The sequence below is a fragment of the Morus notabilis genome, unplaced genomic scaffold, assembly GCF_000414095.1.
Source record: "Morus notabilis unplaced genomic scaffold, ASM41409v2 Scaffold256, whole genome shotgun sequence".
NCBI lineage: Eukaryota > Viridiplantae > Streptophyta > Magnoliopsida > Rosales > Moraceae > Morus > Morus notabilis.
This window is the reverse complement of record NW_010367627.1, coordinates 160,823-169,899: the sequence shown is the minus strand read 5'-3', so window position 1 is coordinate 169,899 and position 9,077 is coordinate 160,823.

The window sequence follows — 9,077 nt, the reverse complement described above, 5'->3', positions numbered from 1 at the left end:
AATAAGCGATCAATTATAGTACAATTAAGATGGTTGATCCCACGAGGAGGTGATAAATTGAACAATGAACTATTAGCAAATAGAAAAGCGCTAGGAAAGCAAGCAATCAAACAAAGAAGAGAAATGAGTGTTTTTGATGATTTTTTGAACAATTTAAAATGGAGAAAATTCAATAATTAAAAGTGGTAAGACATTGAGAATCCTCTATATGCTTTGTTCACCTATTTGGATTTTGATTCGTAAATTGACTCAATTGAAAGTTTCACATCCCAAACAATCAATCAGAAAATAAATATTTGAAGAACTTGTGAATAAAAATGTATTCAAGTAAATAAAATTCTTATGTTTAGAACTAGGAAATATTATCTTATGAGAAATCTAAAAGTGACAATATACCGTTGGCAATATTGCAGTAAAAGACTACTCATAAAACAATATATATCAATATATAATATCATGCAACAATCACATAAAAAGAGTTTGACTAGATTTATATAAAAGTTGACAATAAAATATATTGATATGAGGAAGTAATATGATAAAAGAAAATTATTTACTCAAATGTATAAAATTTACAAACCATTGGAGAATCAAAATCCAAACAAACTCACTACACATATAGGATCATCTCTAGCCTCACCTAAATACTCTAGCCTAGCTTGCACATAATTCCCATAAAATTCTAAAGAGAAAATATGAAAATAAGAGCAAGACAATGAGAGAAAAAAAATGTAAAAATTTAAGCTAGAATTCAACAACCTAATACACTTAACAAAGGCCCTATTTATAGAGTTTTTAGGCCATGCCAAAAGGCATTCAGCAAAGAAACAAAAATAAAGAAAGAAAGCGTTTTATCCAATTAAATTAGATTTACAAGGCTTTATTTTGAGAGTGAATGCTGAAACTATCCCAACGGAACAAAACAGAACGTTGGCTGAAGAATCCCAAACGGGTGGGACACGTGTCGCGCGAAGAGGGATTGAGAGGAGAAAATTGCTAACAGTTGGGTTCAATTCTGACACGTGGCGTGCGCTGATTTGCGGAGAGGAAGAAGTGGCCGACACTGCTTCCGTTAGGGACACGTGGCGGGAATTCATTGGAAAGCTGCTGCAAGGCAGGACCCATATGGAAAAGAAAAGAGAACCGGGTGACGCGTATGTGGAGGAGACTCGCGCATGGGGAGGGCGGTGCGCGCCAAGCGCGCGTGCGCAAGGGGACAGCTGGGCCCCACACGTCTGCGGCACGCCAGACTTCGACACATGGCGTAGAGAAAGGTGCGGCTTGGGCTCGGCTCGGCTCGGACGGCTGGCTGATAGGCTAATGGTGTCTTTTGATGGGCTTCTTAATGGGCCTTTTCCTTCTTTTAATTCTTTTTAGTTTTGGCCCAAATGTCTTATTTCCCTACAAAACAAATTAAATTAAAATCAAATCAAATACTTATACATAAAATTAATTCAACGAAAATATTTAATTAAAACTTAATTTATTTAGCAATTATGAACAATTTAAATACATTTTCATGCACTTATCACAACCCCCAACCAGCTTATTGCTAGTCTCTAGCAATTCAAGCAAAAGAAACATCATGTCAAACCAAAAATTCAAATCAAAACAAGCAAAATCACCTAAGCAATCAAACAAAACATTAGTAAGTAATCAGAAAATGCTTTCAAAATTACTTTAGTCATAACTCCTGAGTTGTGTGTGTGTGCACTAAACCGTATCCCTCTTACCACAGTTCATAACACAAATAACATCGAAAATTCACCAAGAAAAAGTCTCAACTCCATTTATGTCACGCCCCGAAGCAAGGGTCGGTGACGTGGAGCTCGATTAGGGGTTAAACGCGTGATAATAAAGGAAATTCCCAACGAGCTCCACACTTGATTAAAATAAATTGCATTACAGGACCTATCCACAGGATCTTCATTATCGTACATACATGACATGTAAATAAAACATTACACACATCATCCACAGTCTAGAAATCCAAATATTAGAGTTTACAAATTCTTACATTTATCCAAGAGGATGAACACAATCCTCCCTAACCCAAGATGGTAGCAATCTAACTCAGCTACTCCGCACTGCTTCTAGAATTTCCTGGGAAGGGTTTAATATATATATATATATATATATAACAACAAAACGTGAACGAAAGGCCCAGTAGGATATAATTTGAAATAACTTTATAAATAAATGAATAAATAAATGAGCGAGTAAATGAATAAGACATTCAGTTCCAACACAATAACCGGAACCTCACATCTTTTTTCTCAAAGGAAATATAACTGAAAATCACCGTATTACATGCATCAACAAGTAATTTATACTGAGATAAATTACTTACACATCCACGTGCACAAGCCATATCACCCTCGGAGTTTCGGGTCCTGCCCCCAAGGATACACTCTCCACATCCTATCTTGGTCATCAGCCAGTTTACCGGTTCGTAAGATCTCTTATCTTAAGAAATCATTCATTAAATTTTCTGAAAATCGTTTATTATAATTCCCACGAACTACAACAAGCTGTGGGTCCCATGAACTACAACAAGCCGTGGGTTCCATGAACTACAACAAGCCATGGTTTTCAAATATTTTTCTTTCGCAAACAATCTCTTTTCTTTAAAACATTTGTAATGCCAAAACTCTTTTAAAATCATGCTCACAAGGAAAATGGTAAGAAATCCTACCTCATAATTATCAAACCTGTGGCTAGCGGTGCACTATTCCGGCTTCCGCTTCCTCAAGCCACTCAATCCGAGTCCTCAGCTAGCACTGATGCAAACAACACTTTAGGATCTCAATCTCATTCCTAAAGTAATTCAAACTCAATTATATCCTTTTGATTTCCTATTAGTGTGCCTTGACTCAATTACCGGTTTCACAAACAATTTCATGTTTCAAATCATCATTCCAAGGGTTTTCAATCTTAAAACATGGATTAAATATGTTAATTCATTCATTATAGGTCCCCAAACGAAGCTAATTTGGATTCTCCTCGAAAACAGAGTTCAAAACAACATTTTCAGGCCAAATGGGGTCAAACCCCATGTACACCGGTCGACCGGTGACAGAACAGTGCAACACCACCGGTTGGCCGGTGGTGTGCAATCCGGTTGACCGAACAGGTCGACCGGTCAGGTCAATGCAATCCGGTTGACCTGTGAAGAATACCAGTGCGAGAAAACTCACAAAATCAGTCCGAAAACCTGCAAATCCAGTCCCAAATCACAATATCTCAAGGGACAACCACTAGATCTGGGTTTTAGGCACTAAATCAAGTCCAAAGAACCCAAGATCTCTAATTTCTACCATAGTTTTACTCAAAATCCATTTCGAACCAAAAATAAGTTTTTAAATCCGAAAATCTAAGATTCAAGAGAAGTTTTTCAGAAACCTTACCTCGAATCATTCTCTTGGCATTGAAAACTTCTTGAAATCCTTTTTTGGTTCGAAATCCGGTTGGTTTGAGACAAAAATGGGAGAGAGAAAGTGAGAGTGAGAGTGAGAGAAAGAGTGCACGGGAAGGGAAAGAAAAGAAAGAGAAAAGGAAAAAGAAAATGAAAATAGGTGTCCAATTATTTTAAAATAACAGTCCAGGAATGTGCCCATATACACTTCTGGGTAAAAATGTAAATACTGAGAATATTTAAATACCTTAGAATTATTTAAATTTACACGTAAGAAACATTTATGAATTAATAACCAATTAATTAATTCAGATCAGGCACACTAATAAATCTCAATTACTTTAATCAATCTCATTTAATTCTTCGGGGTGTTATTATTTACCTCACGGGTGTCGAAAATATTTTAATGCAAAGGGATTTTCACTCATGGAGTTGGAAGTCAATCAGTCAACGCTCAAGTAAAAGAAGGCAATTTAAGGACAAGCTAATAAACAAACATTGATCAAACGATAGGCAAATCACATGTCTGGAACAAGCCATCACTCAAACTATAAACAAGCTTTTGGGATTTCATTCTGGTCAAAAGGAAGATCTCATAAACAAACAAAGAACTGAAAAAAATACAAACAAATATACACACTCTTTGTTTTATTTTTTTTGTTTTTGTTTTTGTTTTTGTTTTTTTTTTCTTTTTTTTCTTTTTTTTAAGGCAAGAGACAACATACATTTGATGAAGCTGATGTAGTAAGGCATTCTTTTGATTGGTTGCTATGCAGCGCAAGATGTGAGTGCAACCAAACTACCCAAACATTGACGATAAAATGATGCTCTTGCTCTATTTTTTTCTTCTTTTTTTTATTGATAAAGAAAATTTAAAAAAAATGATAAATATTTACAACACCTGGCTCAATTCTAAAGATTATTTCTAACCAAAAATCACCCCTCAAGCAAATGTCGCAAGTGAAGTAACGAAGCTCCAATAATGATTCAACCAACTCAAAAGATCAATGAAAGTTCAAAAAGTTGTTTTCTCAACTCTCACAACTCACCAAAAATAAAAATCTTAAACTCGAGAATTTTTCTCAACTAAATGTGTTAACAACCATCTTACCACAAGGTTTGGCATGTGCTCAAAAATAACTCTGGAAATCATGTCTTGGTAATTAAGATAGCAAAAACTGACTCAAACCAAGCATTTCGAAATCATACCCAGATAATCTCGCAAAAATTTTGACTCAAAATAACAACAAGACAAAAATTAATCTCACGCATAAATATGCTCACCACCCCCAACCCAAAATCAGACAGTGTCCTCAATGTCTAAAAATATATGCAATATGAAGAAGACATGGAAAGAGAACACCTGGATGATGAACATTGGAACAAAGCTGAGCCTCATGAACTGAATCTCTAAAACACACAAACAAATATAAAATCACACAAAAATAAATTGAAAATAAAAGCGCACAAAACACACCAAACAAAACAAAGAAACAAAAATATGATACAAAAGTGTTGAAAACAAACTCCACAAGGTTGGTAAACCGGAGCCTCGAGAATGATCTCTTCAGCCTGGCTCACACGCTCAATGTAGTACTTCAGTCTCTGGCCATTGACTCTGAATACTCTCCCATCGCTCGGGTCTTCGACCTCGACAGCACCGTTGGGGAAAACTTGTTTCACCATAAATGGACCAGTCCACCGCGACCTCAACTTACCTGAGTAGAGATGCAGACGGGAGTCATAGAGATGCACCTTCTGATTCAGCTCAAAGTTATTTCGCAGGATCTGTTTATCATGTGCTGCTTTCATCTTCGCCTTGTAGATCCTGGAATTATCGTAAGCATCATTTCTCAGCTCCTCAATTTCTGATAGTTGGAGCTTACGATTAATACCTGCAGAACTAAGATCGAAGTTAAGGGCTTTGATAGCCCAATAAGCCTTATGTTCGAGCTCTACAGGTAAATGACAGGCTTTCCCAAAGACAAGCCTATAGGGAGACATCCCGAGAGGGGACTTGTAAGCAGTACAGTATGCCCAGAGAGCGTCAAGAAGACGTGAAGACCAATCCTTACGGTCGGGATTTACCGTCTTTTCCAGAATCTGTTTAGTCTCTCTATTCGCCAACTCAGCTTGACCATTAGTCTGTGGATGGTAGGCGGTTGTAACCTTATGAATGACTCCATATTTTCACATGAGAGCTTCAAAAGATCGGTTGTAGAAATGAGTGCCTTGATCACTGATGATAACACACGGAGTACCAAACCTGGATAACACATTCTCTTTCAAAAACTTCACAACTGTCGCATTATCATTGGTTCGACATGGCACGGCTTCTACCCATTTAGAAACGTAATCCACAGCAAGGAGAATGTAGAGGTAACCAAAAGAAGGTGGAAAAGGTCTCATAAAATCTATCCCCCAACAATCGAATATCTCTATCACAAGAATTGGGTTCAAGGGCATCATATGACGTCGGGACAGAGCACCTAACTTTTGGCACCTCACACAAGAATGACAAAACTCATTAGTGTCCTTGAACAAAGTGGGCCAATAAAGACCACACTGCAAGATTTTTGCGGCAGTCTTCTTCACAGAGAAGTGACCACCACAGGTATCGTTATGATAAAAGTTCAAAACACTAAGAATCTCGTCATCAGGAATGCAACGCCTCATGATTTGATTGGGGCAGTATTTGAACAGGTACGGATCATCCCAAAAGAAATTACGCACCTCGACCATAAACTTGCGCTTATCTTGTGCACTCTAATCAGAAGGAAGTTCACCGGTCACCAAGTAATTGACGATGTGAGCATACCAAGGCAGCTTAGTGACCGCGAAGAGATGTTCATCGGGGAAGTCATCTCGGATGGCAGGGACATCAGTAGAGTCCTTAAAGTCCAATGGGATAAGTGATCTGCCACAACATTCTCAACACCTTTCTTATCCTTAATGGTCAAGTCAAATTCCTGCAACAGAAGGATCCACCGAATTAGTCGCGCTTTAGCATCCTTTTTAGAAAGGAGATACTTGATGGCAGAATGATCTGTGAAGACGGTAATAGGTGAACCGATCAAGTACGTACGAAACTTGTCAAGTGCGAACATTACATCGAACAACTCTTTTTCAGTTTTGATATGCCTGGCTATATTGTCACAGTTACAACATGATTATATATTGGGCAATTATCCTGTTGGAAGGGATGATGCCGCACTGCAATGTATTTCAATTTAAAACCAAGCAGGTTCAAACTTCTTTCTAACTTTACACCGGTTTTCTTTTACAAGTTGTCAAGCTTCGCCACTCTGTATAGTTTTATGGTTTTATGGAAGTTCTGATTTTTCTGCACCATGTAGGGGGGAAGAAATTTTTGTTGCTCTTCAAACACATATAAATGATGTCATGTTACGGCGTTACTCTAAAGCTCAGTCTGCTGCCAGTGGCTCAGTAAACGGAGACTTTTCTAACAATTTTAAATCATCAAATGTGGAAGCATTTGAAAAACGTGTTCAGGATTTGTCAAAAGCTGTTGAAGAATCTCATAGGGATGCTGATCAAGTATGCTTTGAACGAAACATAAGTATTGATTGTTTAAGCTGGTTGCTGAGTGAAGCCATAGTCAAAAATCCATATCATCCATGAACCTACACAATAAATAACTAATAGAATTGATGAAACCCCCCCCCCAAAAAAAAAGACGGAAGACAATCTGATAACATGTCTACAGTATATATACAAAGTTGTTTGTAATGTATTGTATATTATTAGAAGAACACACGAGAGTAAAGCCAACATTATTCAGGAACAAACAAGTTAAAGGCTGGTTGGTGTTTGTCGAGAGTCGAGAATCGAGAGATCATATCGTGGAAAGAAACTAAAAGAGAAGAGAAGTTTGTCTTGACATTCTTAGAGGTGGCATCCATGCCCAAGTTCTGATTGTGGTCATGTTGGGAGCTTTCACGGCTACCTCTTACGGCAATCTTCTTCCCGCGGATTCTCTAAAGTCCTTGAACAAGGCCAATTTCTTCACACACATTATATCATGTCAGCTTCTTAAAGCTAATTAGCTTTTTGTTAATTAGATTGATTTTCTGAGAAGGAAAGAGGGGCCTCATGGTTAGTAAATAAATCTTAAATGCAAATAGTGTTTGTGGTCTTCACTCCTTTGCTCATGTTCGCTAGTCTGGCCAAGACCGTCAAACTCGAGGATATTATTTCATGGTAATGTTTTACTCTGCTACGAAGTACACATAATTACATACTACTTTTGACATCGATTTCTTTGACGTTTTAATTGTTTTAAACAAAACACCAAACTGGTTGTTGTCTTAATTAAAGGTGGTTTATGCCTGTCAATACCGGGTTTACGTTTTTATTTGGAGGGATACTTGAAGGGATACTGGTCAAGATATTGAGACCAAAACCTCATCTTGAAGGCCTCATTGTTGCTATTTGATCCTCAGGTACCAGTTTTCTTTTTAGCGTTGGATGTTTGTCTTGTGCTTCAACTTGTAAAACTCTAGGACCTTGAATTTCTTTCTTCCTAGTTAGCTTAAATTCTTTCCTTCATTTGCACACTAAAACTTTTTCTCTGTTTCAAAAAAAAAAAAAAAAAAAACATTCTAATTGATGGCGGACATTAGGTGCGTCTCTGCTGCTTTCCAGGAAGATATTCGTCAATTTCCTTACGAACTTTTTGGCAATTTTCTGAAAATGAAAAATTTAGTTTAGTTAGAGTTACCTCTTTCAGAATGTTTATGTCTTTAACCTTTCAATAACTGCAAGTTTCTTTATCTGTGACTGTCTCATGAGGTTTATAGTCTTTTAATACTGAGAATTTTAGTTGCGAACCCTCTCAAGAGAAAGCTGATCGTGGAGATGGTTCTCGTGAACTCCGTGAATGGAATATGCAAATCTGGTTCATGCCGGTAATCTCTTGTTTCAGTTGGGTTTTTTGCGTGGGTTTGTAATAGGAGGCCATTAACTCTGGAAAATTTTTGTAAGAGTCCTCCCCAAAAAGATCTTTTATCACTTTTGGGGGTTTCTTATAATCTGCTTCTTTTTCCCTTTGATGTGGGTAAAAAAAAAGGCTTTTTTTTTTTTACCCTTGTGGTTTTTGATCATCTGTGACTTTTTTCCTCTTTGATGTAGGTCATATCTTCTTCTTCGTTAGGGCGTCTATTGTTTCATGTGAAAATGTCGCTTTGCGTTGAAATTTTTTAATAGTTCTTAGTTCAATTGTTTGGTGCTTTTTTTTCCTCATTGGACAATCATTTTTTAATAGTTCATTTTTTTTTTGACAGTAAGTAGAGCAAGACAAGAAAAAGAAACCGCTTGAAGGAAGAGCAGTCTACTAATCCGAATTGTGCCGTTCATGATCTTGCGAGCACATGTTTCATGGTCATTGGTGATGAGGCAATATCTAATAATTTTGATTACAATGGTGAAGATCCTTCCTATAATGAAATTTCAAAAGTATTTACTATAATTACAAGACTAATATGAGAAACGTGCTTTCAAACATGAGAATTGATGCCCATGTAGTTTGCATTGTGGAGAGAGATGCTCTCCCTTCTCTCTAGAAGTTTAAATGTCATACTTTGAGTTCTCCTACTTCTTTCCAAAATGAATCTCGTTATTTTCAATCGGTACCATCGTGAGT